The sequence below is a fragment of the Phyllobates terribilis genome, unplaced genomic scaffold (genome assembly GCF_046119375.1).
Source record: "Phyllobates terribilis strain yellow unplaced genomic scaffold, ASM4611937v1 Scaffold_4__5_contigs__length_816908805, whole genome shotgun sequence".
In the NCBI taxonomy this organism is placed as follows: domain Eukaryota; kingdom Metazoa; phylum Chordata; class Amphibia; order Anura; family Dendrobatidae; genus Phyllobates; species Phyllobates terribilis.
Window position 1 is genome coordinate 659,010,300 of NW_027362764.1, and position 17,988 is coordinate 659,028,287.

General features: G+C 36.1%; 1 protein-coding gene across 3 annotated transcripts in view; it reads left to right on the top strand.

Annotated features, from left to right (window-relative positions):
- Positions 1-10,619: 10,619 nt before the first annotated feature.
- ZFHX4 (zinc finger homeobox 4) overlaps positions 10,620-17,988 on the top strand; it is a 201,688-nt gene continuing 194,319 nt past the window's right edge. Inside the window, exons 1-2 of one of the 3 annotated variants that reach the window (XM_073679468.1) lie at positions 10,621-10,741; positions 16,571-16,655. The gene's annotated coding sequence lies outside the window, so the exon portion shown is untranslated. Of the gene's footprint in view, positions 10,742-14,686; positions 14,791-16,339; positions 16,656-17,988 lie in introns of those variants that run through there. The other 2 variants (XM_073679467.1, XM_073679470.1) reach the window with 2 other exon arrangements.

Below are 17,988 nucleotides of genomic sequence, written 5' to 3' on the forward strand. Positions count from 1 at the left end.
CGAAAAAAAAAATATATATATATGCCTGGCCGCCACGATCGGAGGTATTTTTTTTATCATAAATCAATAGTACACATGACAATAAGAAACTTTGTCATATAACTTATCAGAGAAATCTGCTTCTTTCTCCTCATTGACTGATCTTTCACTCAGTGGTAACATCTGTATTCAGTGAATACTGATTTTCACAGTTACACTGTGCAACTGTGATTTCAGGAGAACTTGCAGCAGAATGTCTGTGTCTGCCTATAGCTCCTCCCTCTCCTCCCCTATCTCCACTCCATAGAACTTTATGAGCACCAACTGTCATCTCCTATCTCAGGAATGGGAAAGTCTGTATTTACTGAAGACAGATTTGAATTGAGAATATTGTCAATGAAGGATCAGCTCAGGAGAAAAAAAGCAAAGTTCTCTAATAAGATATATTACAAAGTTTCTTATTTTTATGTGTACTATTGTTTTATGAAAAAAAAACAACAGTTACTCTTTAACATTAATCCTGGGGCCAGTAACTGGTAGCTAAAATAGAAATCTAATAGAATATAGAGTCCCATAGGTGAAAAGTATGATCTATTTGACTTTTTTAGGAATATCTATAAGAACCAGACACATTACAACTCATCATTGTTTCTTTTTGAAAATAATAAACCCATCTGTTTACCGATTTTATCGTTCTACTATTACATGATTTTTTATTTCAGTCGACAAGACTTTCAAGTTAGGGATGTGGTGCAGTTTGGTAGAAGGTATCTTATCCACCTTTAGGTCATTTCTTGTGTTTACAACTAAGACAAGGGGGAATGAAACTCTGGTGTTTCAATTTCAGAACCTTAAAGACAACCTGACACAACACAGTTTGGATTTACATTGCCCCTGCTTTTCAACACGTGGACAATACACTTACAATATTGGCAGAGATCCCAAAACAAGAAACCCCTAAGCTTCTACTGAATTCAGTACAATGCAAAAATTACATTTAGAAGGTAGTAAATTTAACAGGTTCTGAAAGTAAATCTTATTAGAAGGTTCTTCAGGTTTCCATTCTATTCAGGAACTGATTCAGTTCAAATGAGGCAAAAACATTGGTGCACTCCCTGGCCAGCCATTAAAGACACCAAAATCACCAAAAATCAATAGGTCCCTTTATCATAAAACTAATATCTAAGACCCAGCTAAAGAAAATTTCTACAAATGTTATGGCAATGAAAAACTGCATATAATATATTTCCAATTATTCCAGTAAAGCAATCCAGAGATGCTCATGTAATTCAGATAATACAAAACCAATGCTGAACAGTCACATCACTATTCTCTATAACAATATTATTGCCTCCAGGGAGTCAATATTAAAATAAATAGGAGCTGAGCCGCAGTACCTGGGAACAGCCATTGAATGGAGTCGTGATGTTCAGATTCGTTCTCTCTTTACATCTAGATGGATCTAGAGATACAAAAACATCCAACACGTCTTTTGTCCGTGCCTCTCACCCTTGCTGGTATCATCTATAGTCACCGACACTTATTCAAATATTGTCTTAATTGTCCATTTATTCCATATAACATCAGTATTGACATTTTTTTTACATCCTTAACTACTTCCAGATTGCTCGCAATCACAAACTTTAAACTTCCGGGTGGTCCGCGTTCTATTCTACAATGACATTCTAAAACATCATTGCATAATAGAACAGCTGCATGTGATTGTGCTGCTGAGGGAGCTGTCAGACACAGCTATCCCCATTGAGAAGGCAGAGACAGTTTAATACCTTCTCTGCCTTCCCGATTGCAGTATACATAGCACTAAACAAGTGCTATGTATACAGTAATAGCAAATGTTAATGGTGGTTCCTCCTCCATACCCAGGGGGCATGTGCTTGTTGGGTGTAGAGAGGAAGCTAAGGCTGCTGGGTAATAGGAGATCCTCAGCCAGTAGGCTGAATTTCCACTATAATTGAGGCTGCTATACCAGCCCCAGTCACATAGAAATCAAGCTAAAAAGTATTTAAATGTTAAATGTTTATCACGTTATGGAGGGGCACAATATATAAAATGAATGAAAAAGAAATTAAATAAAAAGCAGGAAAAAAAACATAAAAATATATGAATTACTGTAAATAACTTCACCACCTTCAGAAAAAAATGTGTACGATATATAAAAAGAATTGTTATGGAAAGGGGAAAAAATGTAAAATGTGGTCCTCTGTGGTTATAAGAAAAAAATTAAAAACAGACACATTTTCTTTCATTTTCTTACTGACATTGCCCAATATCGTCAAAAAATATATAAAAAAGACAGTATGAAAATAACATAACCATTACACCCCATATATCTAGAAAAAAAGAAGGAAAAATGATTAGAATAGCCAACTACAAAATGTTTTACAGCTCATTAAACCGCATGTACAAAAAAAAATGTGTGTGGTTAGGAACGAGGGTCCTGAACTAGTCATGAGCTCCTTTCCACGTTTTTTGGTTGCAATCAACAATCATTGTACAGTGTGTCCCTAAAGTCTGGACATGTAGGCAAAAATACATACTTTCAAGAAATGAAATGTATTAAAAACATTCTATTCAATTGGAATATTAACTTCTTCAATATGATCTCCATCATTTGCGATACAAAGGTTGATGCGCTTTCTAAAGTTCTATAATAATTAAATTAAATTAATTAATATTATAGTTAATGAGAATTCCAATGTGTCCAGACTTTAGGGACACCCTGTAGAAGTAGCTTTTGTCATTGAAACTGCAAATAAGTGATAAGACATATAAGAATTTGTTTTTACAGGGTAACAATTATTATATAATTCTTTAAAAAAAAAAAACAAGTTTTAAATTGTCAAACAATAAATTATTGATAACGATTTAATTTCTTGACTTTCTCAAGGAAATTGACCTTTAGATTATAGTCAAAAGCTGATATATTCACTCTGAATAAAAGTGTAATTTGTCTAGCAATGAAGTTCACGGCAGGAAGCAGTGGCACATCACATAGCTTTCTGTTTGTTTTTCGATCACACATAATTTTAAACATTTGGGAACACATTATGCCTGATTCTCCTGCATAATCTAGGAACACAATGTAAAGATCACAAGATTAATTATCACATAAACCAACTAAAAAATTCATGTCTCAAGCACCTTGAAATCTACAAAAAAGACCACCTTTTCTGACAGCCACACTTATGCCAAGGTGCATAAAGTAGTCATTTAGTTTGCAATTTCAACAATACATTTTCAACAATACAACAATACATTTTTTGGCAAAGGCAATTGCAGAATAGTTTTTTATTATTTATGTGACGTCTAGTTTTTTTTATTTATGTCGTATTTTTTGGCCTTTTAAAAAAATACATAAAAGAAGCTAAATTTTCCCAGCTTTGCATACTTAACTATTAATTTAGAAGTATATTTTTGTGTCAAAGCATTGCCAACATTTTTGGAATGGATCATGAGGCTAAAAAACATCTTACATCTTTCCCTTTTTTTCTGTTCTTTGCACTCCTGTCTTTATTTTGTTTCATCACTTACCAGTGACACTTTGAAGTGGTAAAATATTAATGCTTTGTCTACATACGTGCATACATTTAGATTTTGTGGCATTTTTGCAGTAATTTTTTTGTTGTGTTTTTTAAACACAGAATATTCTCGGCATAAAATTTTTTTCTGTCATTTTTCTCTTAGATTACTCCATAGGTTTGCAAAAATGTTTTAAAATGTTCAATACTAAAAAGCTACCAAAAAAACACTTGTTAAAAAGGTCACTAAAAATGATGCTGTTTTTACAAGTGTGTAAAATTTCTGAAAAATAGTATGTATAAAGAAAGTCTTCTGGAGGAGCAGTGATCTATGAGTGCAGCTACAAGGAGTCTGAGAAGGTCTGGAATCTGTCTCCTGTCACATCATTGGTTAAGGCTACTTCTTTGTCCCGCCTCTATTCAGCTCTGACTCCTCAGATTTGCTGCTGTGTATAATTACAAGTATATTCCCAGTTAACCAGGAAGTCAGTGGACAGACAACTGTTTTCCAGTGCAGCAAGTACAGAATGAATATTAAGTACAGATGACTAAACGTGTAGGCTTTCCTAATCATTTTTTTGCTTACCACCATGCATATTTGACTTGAAATTCCACATAAGTGGATGATTGTGTGATTAATAAAATTAAACATTTAGAAGCAAATAAAATAAAAAAAATTAAGTTATATTTATCAAAAGTTGTCTACTACGAATACATGAGTAACCTAAAGTATCGCTTATTGTGAAGTCATTAGTCTTTTAGAATGAACCTTCTCATTCTGGTTAGATTTATGAAAGAAATCAGGAACCTTTGCATTACAGCAGGGGTAGGGAATCTCAGGCCCACAGACCATTTATGTCCCACTATGACCTTTTCTCCGGCCCCCGGGCAGATTCCTGAGGACCACAGTGCTTGGGCCGGCAGCTGTGTTTTGATGGCCACCAGCCTTTTAATTTCTTCTTGCTTTGTGACCACGCACATGCTGCATTCGCTACTGAACGCTGAGGCGCGTGCAATGAAAGATTACGTCCCGACACCAGTGCCAGCGTCAAGACTTACTTTGAGGGCAGATTTAGCGCACAATTTGTACGGCCCCGAAAGATGGCTTAAGTGTCCAAGTGGCCCTTGGCAGAAAAAAGGTTCCACGACGCTGCATTACAATCTGATGATGCTGGTGTTTCATTGTAAAAAATGTCATTGAGTGACTTGCAACCTACAATGCTCACGCGCTTCAGCCATTACAGTGATCAGTTTGCCACTTGGAAACTGATACTTTTACATGAGACCTTGTGTCAGTGATTTTCAGATAAAGGCCCTGTGCAAAATTAGGGGATTTTTTTCAGCTCATTGCAATATAAATTGGTAAACTTACAGGCCATACATATTTATTTCCTATTGGCTGAACGTGCAAGTGGTAACTGCTATTCCTAACAAACTCCTCAGTCACATGAATGCATGGTTCGAGCTAGGATGTTCTGAATGTAAACTGCTGCCATCAAACTCTGAAGCAGCTTATGTCTTGTGAGAACAAACGATCAGGCATGCTGAATATTAACATGCCCAATCGTTTTTTTTCCCTAACATAGGTCAAATAAATTTTCATTAGATTTTTTGTTTTTTTCAGTTTTCCCATTGAAATCGTCAAGAGAGGCTGACCTTAGTCTAATCTATCCAGCCAGTGACATCTATTACGATACCAGAGTATAGGATAACCAGAACTCAAGCATGCCCAATCTTTTTTCCCATGAAATGTGACCAAAATTTGAAACTGAAGAACAGTCAGAAAGATATAATATACATTAGGTGGCTGGAAGAACCCACTGATCAGGTGTGACTGACTTTGATCTTATATGTATGGTAAGCTTGCTCTATGCATTGTGGAGTTTGTAACTTTTAGACTATTTTTTTCTTTGCTTTCAGTATAGATGTCTATTTTCAATATCATACACATGCACATCCATGCTATAAAGACTTCATATTTATTATGGATAAACATGTGAAAATAAATCGTAATAACATAATATCAGAATATTGCAATTCCCCAAAATACAAAGATTAAGTATCAGAGATAAAGATGATGCTATTGCTTTATAGTAGTTGAATCTGACTTGGGATTTTACAAACCTTTTCTCTATATGGCATAAACCCTACTACACTTTGATATAGCAGGTCATAATGTCATAATTGCTGGCATTCAGAGGTTACCTGAGGCTGCATACTTTTCTGTAAATGAGGTAATGTAAGCCTATGGAAAAGCTTAATTGCATGAACAAAGCCTTCTGGGATTTAATTCCAGAGATAATTGCACTTAAACATATCTCTCAATTAAGTTACATTATTGTGTATTGGGTATGAGATCAAATGGAATATGTCTCCTAGCAGTTCTTTGACTGGTGATAGACAGTGGATAGATTGAAAGAATATTAAAAAAAATAAGGTAGTCCCATTGGTTTAAGGGCTATATGTTCTTAGCAATACATTATTTCTCAATAATTGCATATATAGAAGGTTGATATGTTGCCGTGACACGCAAGCAAAGGGAAGCTTGTATTCATAACATAAGGAAGAGTGAAATGCAATGCATTGTCAATAAAGTATCTTTTTTTATTTCGTACCTTCTCCAATTGTGCCATTTTGGTCTCCAATTGTGCAATATGTACCGACAGTATTTACATTTCAATAAGATGTCACTGGCACAAGTGCTGCACTTACTCATGAAATGGAAGAGTCTTATTGTTCCATTCATTCTATATCACACACAAAGTCAGTTGAATTTTGGTCTGATCACTATGCAATTTACTTTTACGGGGCTTGTTGAATACACCACTTAATGTAGCAGTAGCTGCAGCCGGAAAATGATTTCATGCACTATAATCCTCAACACTTCATCCTTCTGTCTTGGAGGCTCTCTACAATAGTTCCACTTTGATGTGCTAGGCGAGTCACTCTCTCCACTGTATTGATCATGACTAGAGGTTGCAGGCCCATGGCAGTAAGTTTGAAGTTTCATCATAATGGTAAGAACAAGACGGCAATATGAATGTTCCTTGCCTGGATTATCAGGCAAAGTTCTAACCACTGATGTTGGACAGATGTGTAACTTTAAAAGCATAGCGTTATTCGAAGCCTTAGATGTATTTTGAACTCACTCAAACAGAATGTGATAACTTTTTTTTTCTCAAGTATCAAGCTGATAAAGACAATTGAGTGGTTTAATTGGACAAGCCCATGTCCTACCTGACTGAACACACCCAGTCATCTGTGAGGAGGATCTAGCTGCAACAGGGTTAAGAGAATGACTTCAAGGAACATTCTTTTTACAACTTTTCAAGAGATAACTGCTGAGGATTTTCTTATTACCAGGATTTAAGAGAAGCAAGAAGATCATCTTTACAAGTTGTCAAGACATGGCAGGGATTAGTTTAATTTTGATTTGCAGTGATTGCGCTGGTAGAAGGTGGTAGAGAAGATGTATGATAACTCCATAAAAGAGGTTATTTCTACTACTCGCCATAAGCCATACCATTAAACACTGAACTCGTTTTGTCAATCGGACAACGCTACATTGTTGGACCAGGGCTAATGTAGTCTTTTGGAACTTATTTTTCTTTTACTAATAAACTTTTCGTGCTAGTTTTATACCAACCATAACCATTTCAATTTGTTTTGTTAGAAGTTACAAAAATGTCACAACTGCTTACAACTGTAGTAAAGCTCTCTAAAAAATAATGCTAATAGTTGGCCTTAGGGCTTAAGTTAGGAATCAGCAACATAAACAACATTCCGAATGCCTGGGTTTAGTAGTCGTCAATGGCTCTAATGATTTTATTCGAAAAATACGATTATTTTTTCAACACCGTTGATATACTCCTGTTCTTTAACACCTGACGATGTTTGGATACATGTCAGTCTACAACATTAACATTTTCTATTTGATTTTTATCTGGCTACATGCATGTTTTAGGACTAATATTCATCAACGTGTCCTGAAAGGTTTCTAAAATTAGGAGATAGATAGGCAATGGCATTATTACTGATCTATTATTTGACTGTCGTAACTCTAAACTTCTCCCATGAAATAGCTGGATGCCTCTCTCTATTGTAGGTGAAAGGCATTGTGTTTCCAATGATGAAGGATTGAAATAAAAAACAAATGTGTTTTTGAACTCTACACCAAAAAAGCAATGGAAATGGGAGTTTTTTATATAGCATGTGAGAGCATTTGAGCAAGTGCTATGAAACCTTTACCCTTTATCCACCTGATACTATTGCAAAACACTCCTCAAAACTAGGCCCAAACCCAAAATCTTACAATAAAAAAAAGATAAGTCTCGTTTAATGTCCTAATAAAGCTGATACATCATATTGGCTTTACTTGGATATTATTATATTGCGGTTTATTATTACCATTAAATATAACAAGAGTTGTGGACAAAATACACATTTACGCCATTTTCGATATAATATTTTTTTTATTTAAAATTAGTATTTTTATAATTAACAGGTTAATTGTCATGTTATGCCAAAGAGACCATAAAAGAGAAAACTGTAGAATTTTACAATGCTTTCTATCCTACTTATTAATTCCTGATGCCTCTTTTCCTCAAATACACAAGGCAATATCAGTGGCTTTTACAAGTACATCTCTTTCTGAACCTGTGCTGCAGAATGGAAAGATGATTTATGAAAAGCCCACGTAAATCAAATCTTGAAAACTGGGAACTGGGGGGCAAAAATGTCCAAATAAAGCGATGCATGCTAAATTCAGAAACAGCACAGTAATATGGTCCAATAAAGAGTCATTTTATATGATCATTCCTGCATTCTAATGAAATAATTATACCTAAAAAACATGAAATAAACAAATCCTTAAAGTACAAAATAAATATAATGAATGATACCAAGGAGAATAGGGCAAGATAGAAATAAAGTGGCACTGCAAAGGTTAAAATTCAATATCAAATAATGCCATATATATGTTTTTTTTTGCTTGTTTGTTTTATTTTTTACTTCTTAAAAAGATAAAGATGAAAAAAAATATACAATATAGAATAGGAATCTTCTATTGCTACAAATTTATTAGGGTGAGATATTTCTGCAGCTAAAGACATCAAGTGAAAGAAAACAATGCATAGTGACAAATCATGAATATGACTGAGATATTTCAAAGGACATGCATTAGTTGTAGAAAAAAAAAAAGGAGGTAAAGACGTGAGTAGTTGGTTTCCTTTCACAGATGAAAATATCTGTACTGCAAAAATAAAAGCTATAATTTTTGACCACATGCACAAGCCACCGAGAGTCTTAGGCAGAGGTAAGCAATTCTCTAGGTATTGTTGATCCTATGTGGTATCCCTGCAGACAATGACAAGGGAAGCTAAGCAAAAAGGGACAGAAAACCCAGGTAAGCTATACATTGGATAGACACAACCTAGTCACTAGGTTGCAAAAAATAATAAAGAACAAAAATTGTAAAATGCAGGTCAGGTAGATCAATTAGTCATATCAATATTATCATTATTAATATTAGACCAATTCTAGACTAATTGAAAACTCATATCAAAACGCATCTAGGATTAAAAATAAAAAAATGAATTTTTTCAAACAATTAATTGCAAAAAAAATTGTTTTAACCCCCCCCCCCCCAAAAAAAAATGCCTTTACATGATTTTAGGCTGATAATATTCTGCATAAAATAACTATATGTGAATGTGGAATGAGAATCTGGCTACTGAAAAGAAGCAGAGAAATGAGTGACAAGTCACAGTGAAAAAGCGTTAACAGAGGAAGCAGGAGGGGAAGAGACAGATTGGAGCATGTGTTGCAGTGAGTAAGAAGTAGCATGGTCTGAGGGTTAGGTTAGATTTCCAAAGCTCTTATAGCTGATCGACCAGCCCGTCGGAGTCACTATTCAACCCGAGTCCCAAACACACGCCTCACTAACTACTTTACAGCCACTTCTATTGATTTTCTTTATCAAATAAACATAATACCCGTTACAGCAACACTTCCTCTTCTCGCAGTCAAAATGCCACAAGCATGCAGCCTGCATTTCACCACTTTGTGGATTCCTCCCTGCTAAATAAATTGTAGCATCTAGCAAAAAAAAATCACCCAAAATTGATAATTGCGATGAAGATTTCGTTACAGTCTTCAGAGCAGCAAATCCGTAAAGACATTCGGAGCTTAAGATGAGCTAAAGTACGTAGAAAATTATAAAGCTTTGTCTAAAGATATAATAAAGGTATTTTTTTTATGAATGGGTAATTTCCAACATGTGTTCCTTCTTAATCTAGTTAGTATACTGTTTTTCCTTGATGCAGGTTATAGCTATTCCTTTCAATTACACCAAAATGATCTTTATTAAAATTATGATTTCCAACTCCCCCCCCACCCAACCCCAAAAAAAGGTATTGAAATGTCCTTAAAACGCTGTCTTTTGAACTATGTTCTCTTATGTATGTCAAAGGGTTGCTGAATTATTCATTATTATAATTACTATCATCATTGTCGTTATTATATTATTAGACCTTTCCAGGTGGAAATAATTTTATTATCGTAATTCAATATCTTAAGAATGCCTCATTTGCCTTCTGATAATCATTTTTGGGGGTTGGGGGAGGTTTGTTTAAAAATGAAGTAGATAAATATTTGAAAGGGCTTGTAGTCTGGTATAGATTTTAGTTTATCTAATCAATTGAAATGCCAATAATTTGATTAAAGATTTAGGGTTTAACAACTAACAATTTTATGGTGTTTAGGTGTCACAGCAATGGTGTCGTGGTTTGGGATTTTTAGGGTCATTTTTAGGATCTTCTGCATGATGGTATGTCTTTTGCACGCTGACCTGTTTTTTTTGCAAGTTTTTAAAATGCTAATAAAGGTATAAAATTGAAAAAACTAATGCAAATAAAGTAACAGAATGATCTGTCGAAGGGCTGTTCTGTCTTGGACAACATATTTAAGAGGAGCCCTTAAAAATCCAGGTGAATTATATGTGATCATACAGTGATTGCAGAATATTAAATTAAACTTAGATAAATCCGCATTGAAGGAGGCAGCACCCAATCCTGAATTTATTTCCCATTTTCTATAACAGCATCACTGCGCTCCTCTCTTTGCAATGACAATGTGCCAAATCTCGGCATTTTGAAAACATTTTCCATATGCTTTAACTGGAGGCTGATAGACAAAGGACAGAAGATGAGCTTTTTTCTCCTGAGGTATAGTTGCCTTTCATCTTTTAGTTTTTCTTGGAAAAAAAATATACATGTGAAATTGGAAAGAATATTTTCAGACAATTACAATGTTTTTAATATTTTAAGCAAATTTTAGGGATATTTGAAGATTCATGGTTTAGGTTGTATGGATCAGTATCTTTGTAGAATCCATTGATCTGTTTAGTTAGTGGTATATTTCCTGCAATTAAATCTGTACTGCTGTTTCTTAGGCATTATTTTAACGCTTTTGGCTTTTTTTTTCTGAATGTTTTCTTTGTTACATTTTTGTATAAAGGCTTGTGTTACATTTGAAACAAAAAATATCTTAGGGTTTAATGATGTATTGTTTGTGCATGCATATTTATACATCTGTACGCTTTCAATTGCCCGAGCTAATATATTTTATTTTTAGTGGTGATTTTATAAGAAATGGTGTATCATTATAAAAGATCTTGGGATTGTCCTTTTTTTTTTATATAAATATATATCACTGGGGACAACCTATTTCATATCATCACGGTAATTATGTCCGCTATGTATTCCAAAACATTTGTGCGTTATTTTTATTATGAGTTTGCTTCTTGGAGGACTTTAGGAAGTGTGTCATTTTTGGAGTGAGGTCAATGATTTCTTTTTTCTGGTTTGGTGTCAGGGTCATACGAGAGCTTTGGAGATAGTAGGATGCTTTTCTTCTAGGACGGCAGTGATATGATTTGTTTATAAACACTGGATGGTTGCCTAGAATGGGGGGGTTGCTGTCAGAGAGCTTTGACCTCTCAAAGCCCAGAGGGCTCCTGAACCCATAACCCTGTCTGCGCCCTGGCTCTTTCCACCTTCCCTTCTCCCTTTCCGTGTCATCTTTTTTTTTTTTCCCTTTTTAGTCTAGTGCTCTGTGCCTTTGTTCATAATTCTGCTCTCCTTGCTTCCTTTTAGGCGACCTTTGCTCTCTTTTTTTTTTTTTGCCCCTTTTCAATGTTTCCCCTCTATCACATCTTTTACATGCATTCAGATTTTTTTTTTGTCACTTATTTGATTAGGAAAAGCTGCCTCCTTTTCTTTTAACCTCTTTCTATTTTCCTTAGCCCTTTGCACCCTGAACGTTGCCCTGGGCTCCGGTGGGTGATAAAAGTAGCATGAAAGTTACACGTTGATAGCATCCTACTCAGATGAACAAGCTTTCTATTGGCACTTTTTACAATAAAATTAAAATGTAATGCTCTCAGGGACCTGCTCTCACTTTTCCAAAAATCTTTCTAGCCAAGTGTTTCCTTTCTCTCGAGACTATTTTGTTTCCAATCAGAAGTCAGAATAAAGAACCCAAGTGAGTGATTGTCATCGGCCATAAGTTTGTTTTGTTTGTTTAGCTTGGATCAGCTGGTGACTTTAAAAGGGAGAGAGGTAATTGACAGTGGGGGCAACTGTATTTACAACACATTTACATATGTACATGTCAGTGGGTGCTAACGATGTGCGTATGTTTGCAGGCAATTAGAATTAATTATCTGGCTTGCCAAAAATATCAACATTATCTCAACAAATGGGAGACAAATTGCATCGGGATTGATGTCTGATAAGGAAGCAAAAAAAAGTTCTTGGCTTTCGAAGGCTGTTTTGTTTGTGGCTTTTTTTTATTATTACATTTTGATATTATTTATTTATTTGGGAAAAGGTTAGTTAACACGCTGCACTGTCAAATAGCCCCCGGGAGGAAGAGAGACAACAAGAAAAACCATAGAATTGGGGGCTGGGGATCTGAAAGTGTCTCCAGCTCAGACAAAGGGTCTCTAACACTGAAATCTTGTAATACCTCGTTTCAAACTGAGCTGGTCTATAGACTTAGTGAACATCGTCAAAAGACATGGATTCGCTTTCCCTTGGGCTGGTGTGGGGGGGGTGGGAGGGAATTTGGACAGTTATTAGTGATGGGACGTCTATTAAAAGGGAGATGCTATGTAATTACAGGTTTTAGAGGGTCCTTACTATGAATTATTTTTTCTCTTTTACTTTGTTTGCTGAGATCAATTTACAGAACAAATAAATGTTTTTTTATTTATTTATTTATTTTCATCCGCAAAAGTGACCACATGTCCCATAAAAAGAGCAGTAGTTTGCTAGTTATACCAGGAATGTTGATTGTTTAACCCCTTAGGTGCTGGAAGCAGCAGCAAAGAAAAACGCTGAAAGATTTTAGAGATATAGTTAGCCCTATGTGTTTGCTTTTGCTGATCAAATAGCCCTGGTAGCACAGTTTCGCCTCAAACTGATGTAAATGTTCACTGTTAGAATGGGATATCAATAAGAGAAGAGATCAGAGGTTGTGCGTGAGGCATTTGTGCGAGATCATAAGATAGAGGGTGGGAATGACAGTAAGAGGAGCATAGGAAAAGGGGAGTGAAAACATACAGGCGATTAGCGAAATAAATGACTTTTTTTTTTTTTTTTTTTTTTTTAGGGAGGGGGGGAATTAATGTAAATTCAAGAATAGGAGAGAACCCATAACAACTATTCTCAAAAGACCACACGCTACAAAGAGGATGCATGCTAGAGAGTATTTGCACATAGGAAAGAAGAAACAGTAAAAATAAGAAAGAAGTGTTGCATTAAGTCTTGCAAAGAAGCAGCTATTAACTCATACTGCAGCCAGAACAGCGACTGAGACAATAATGCTCGCAGAATAATGAATGAACTTGATGAACTTAGGAAATTGAGGAAGGAAGAAGCTGGGGAGTAGGGGGGCAAGGACAGTAGGGACATGCAGAATCATGGATCCTAGGCAATTTGTAGAGTGAAGAGTCATAAAAATAGAAATAATGAAAAGAACTAAAAAGGAAAATAGTGAGAAATCAAAGTAAAAGAAGATATAAATAATAACCATGACAGAGGTTAATAAAACAAACCTGAATGGATCTGCCTAACGCTGCCTGCCTCCTTGCTTCGTCCCTTGCTCGCTTTCATCCATCCTTCCCTCCCCTCCTTTCTCCTCTCCCGAGTTGCTGCTGCCTCCTCTCTGTCCTTTCTCTTGCACTCTTCGTATCGTCCCCTTCACATCTGCCAACCTGGCTCTCTCTCTCCGCTTTAACCTTCTTCGATTTTTCCTAGATCCCTGGCCATCCCTGATTTTCTTCTAACTGAACTTCCCGCAGTATCTTTTTTTTTTTTTTTCCCCAGAGCTACTATTTTTAGGAAGAGAGAGAGTGAGAGAGAGGGAGAGGGCAGAGAATAAAAGGGTTAGGAGGGGCAGTAAACATTCACAGGGGAAAGAATGAAAATGGGAACTCACCTCTTCACATTCCCTGCCTTCTCTTTTGTCCATTTAGCTGTAATTCAGTAACACTCAAACCATACTTACAAAGATAGAAAGAAATACACAACAGTAAGGAGGATAGGGCTCATATATCCTTTGTATAGCCATCGTGCATTTTTTTTCTTTGGGGGGTGGGGGATCATGGATAGATATAAATATATATAAAAGTAATACAAATTCTAAAAAAATATATATAAATGAGAAAAATACTTGTATGCCAACACTTCGTCTATCACTCTCAGTCGTGATATATATTTTATGTTTATTTTAAAATGTCCCACTAATTGGTGTGCATATATACACATATATATATATATATATATATATATATATATATATATGTGTGTGTGTATATGTATGTGTATGTATGTGTATATATACATATGTACATATATATTTTTATCTTCTATATACGCATACACTTATATACATATATATGTATACATGTATCTATATACCGATACATATTTGCATATATAGATATATATAAAGATATATGTATTTATTTTGCAAATTATAATACAGTATATCTCCACTTCCACATGCTCGCACACCTATTTGGTTCCTGCATTATATATGCACACCCATCTTGTATTGCTGTGTAATTGTTGCGTGTAGGTGTGTGTAAAGATAATAAAGAGAAATCTAGAGTCCACTTGAGATTTTCACAGAAATATACTTGGGAAGATTAGGAGCGATTTTACAGCTACGCAGTACAGTTTCATCTCTTGTCTTCTGGGCTAATAAGGTACATATTTGGTCTCGTAGAACCATTACGCGCGTTCTGCTTTTTCTTATGCTTACAGAATTTTTCCTAAAAAAATCTTACCATATTCCCCCTTTTTTTTTATGTTCTTACCATGTAGAATTCTGCACCCGTGTAGCATGGCAAGTGTTTTTAATTTGCAAACTTAGATTCTTTTGAATGTTATCACTTAAAGGACGACTTGCCAAAACCGTCTTCTAGTAAAGCGTTCTTATTACTGAACCGTAGTTCGCCATCATTTTCGTCTGTGCCTTGTATGATTTTTTTTTTTATTCCTCTGAAATAGCCCGAGAGCTTCAATGGTACTAACCCTTTCCGCTGGCATTTGGCAGACTTGGTACTTAAGGCCTAAGACAAGTTTTTGACGTGTAGCCCAGGAATCCTGGACTTAAAAGGCACATCAGATCCAGCATGAGGTTATGGTTCACCTGCTTAGGCTTTTGACATTGTAAACATCCTTTGCTCTCAACTTGTATTTACTTTTGCTTTTGCGGGACTTCTGTTCCCAAAAGTGTGTGATTAAGTAAAATATCTCTGTATGTGTAATTGACACCAAGTGTAGGGTACGTTTTCAACACTGAATGACAAATCTGAATATATGATAGCATAGGATAGCATCTCGACAGATAGCTTTGGAAACGTATACTTTATAGTATTGATCCGAACTAAAAAAAAAAAAAAAAAAAAGCCAAAATATTTATAGAAAATTTGTTGAAAATTATATTTCCTCCACGTCAATTTTTTTCCTTCAGCGTGAAATAATGCTCCGGGGATTGTCCGATAGTAAAGACGTATAGAATGACAGTAGGATTACGGCAGTCCATATCAGATTTATTATAATGTAGAATGATATTCCTGCTGTAGGATATAATATTATTAGGCATTTTTTCAAAATTCTTTTTTTTTTTTTTTGCAAATGAGTAAAAATGTCCAAAAATCATTAGAACTTTTAGATTGCAGTTCAGGAATTTTTGGGGGGGATTTATCTATTTTGATTTTTTTTGTTGCAAAATTGTGACTCTAGGGCACCTATAAAACAAGTGGTGTCGAAATGTTCCTACCTTTTAAATGCCTTACAAGGTAAATATAAAATAAGTTTTTTTTTTTTTTTTTTTTATTCTTCTGGCATGTGATTATCTTTGTGATTCTGTTCATTCTCCCAAACCTTATAGTTTGTATACATGTGTGTGTTAGTAATTAAGTCTTCAGCCAGGAGTGGATGGTCTGCTCTGTGATCCTGCTTCTGATTATTGTTGTGGTTTCTGCAGCCCCAGCGAGCGGCTCTAAGTCCGGGCTGCACGTCATTTGCAATCTGGAGACTGTTGATCACCTCACTAATTACACCTCCCCCTCTCTCTCCTCTCCTCTCTCTCTCTTTCTCGCTCGCTCTCTCTCATTCCCAGAGTGCATATCAGGAACAGACACACAAAGACATGCGCACTCAACTTAATCAGCCATTTTTTTAAACAGGGCTAAAACGATAATAATTAGCAGAATAAAGACATTCATTTCCTTTCCTCCTTTTCCCAAGCCCTTCACAAGCAAACAGCGAGGCAGCGGATGGCACATGCTTTCACACCCAGCGGACCCAGAACAACAAGCAGAGCCCCCTCTCCGCTCTGTTCCTCGTATCTGCACTCCTGCAAAAAGTTCCAGGATTATTCCTTTTTTGTATGATTGTCCTTTTTTTATTCTGATTTTTTTTTTTTTTTTTTTTTTTACCCTTCTTGATGAACATTATCCTTTTATTGGATGGGATCAGCTGTGGTGAATAAGCTGAAGAGAGAGAGACACACACACAGTCTATATAAGAAGAAAGAGTGAGAACTGCGAGGGGGAAATGGAAAGTAAGTTTTTTTCTTTAACTTTTATTGAGCAGTTTGTGTTAAATTTAGGTCGAGTATTGATTATCTTTCCAGGCTGATCTTGCACAATCTTTGATATTTCGCTCTCTCTCTCCCACTCGCTCTCTCCCTGCTCGCTCAGAGGCTCACTTTGTTTCTCTCACATACACACACACACACACACACACACACACATACACACACATTCCCCATCTGCACAGATCCCGGCTAACTCCCCCTTCCTTCCTTTTCTTTCCTCCCGAACTGACATACCAGGGAGCAGTCCGCACTCATTGCTGCTGGGTGTCCGTTCTCGGTTTCTTTTTTATTTTCTCTATATTCCCCCCCCCTCCGGTTTTACTCCTTTTGCAATTCGGATTAGACATCTCAACGGCAGGGAAGGAGGAAAAAAAAAAATCTGTCAGACAGCAAGAAGCTTGGCTGTCAAAAAAAAATAGTGCCCCACATCTCTCAACCAGGGATGTCTGGAAGCTGTGTTTCCCCCTGTAAAGATAAATACAAATTCTCAAACCTGATTTTCTTCTCTACCCTTTCCTCTCTGTTCGGGCAACGATCTGCATTTATTTTAGGTATTTTATGGCTGCAGAAGTCCTACTACTAATGTGGGCAGTCATAGAAAAGTTGTTATTATTGCCGAAAAGCCCACTTCCCTTAACATAGTCTTGGTCGTCATTTCTATACGACGCTCTTGGTCTCTCTTTTTTTTAATGTAATTATTTTATTTTCTACAATAGAATATGTAGATCTGCCTTCTTCTTTATGTTAGTGATACGGTCTGCTAGGTTTGGATGACCTTGCTGGGGGTGGCTGGCAAAGAATGGCCGTGGGGGATGGTTTTTAGACTGTCTCCTAGAGCTTCCTTGTCCTGCTCTGGCTGTGTGCTTCAGGGGCAAGCATAACTCATCCCTCCACTCCCAGCTATCAGCCACACTGACTCTGTGCACACAATGAAGCTGACATACAAGTCACAGCCTTCTCACAATGGCAGATGAAAATAAAAATATCCCTTAAGTTCTCGAAACCGAAGCATCCCTTCTCTCTATGCCATGTTACACACAACAACCCACACTAAAAAATATGCAGCGATCCACGTTACGACTTCTGTATATATTAGCAATGTAACCTTATTTCCATTATCTACTCCATTCTCTTTTTTTTTTTTTGCGCCCGCTCAGTATTCTTTCTCGAATTTCAGTCTACCTTAATGTGATTGTGAAGCCAGGCTTGCAGTCAGATGGAAGTTGGTAGAGTAGCAGACAAGCTTATTATGTTACCTGCGAGTTGTGCTGGAGGTTTATCTGCGTCTGCCGAGACA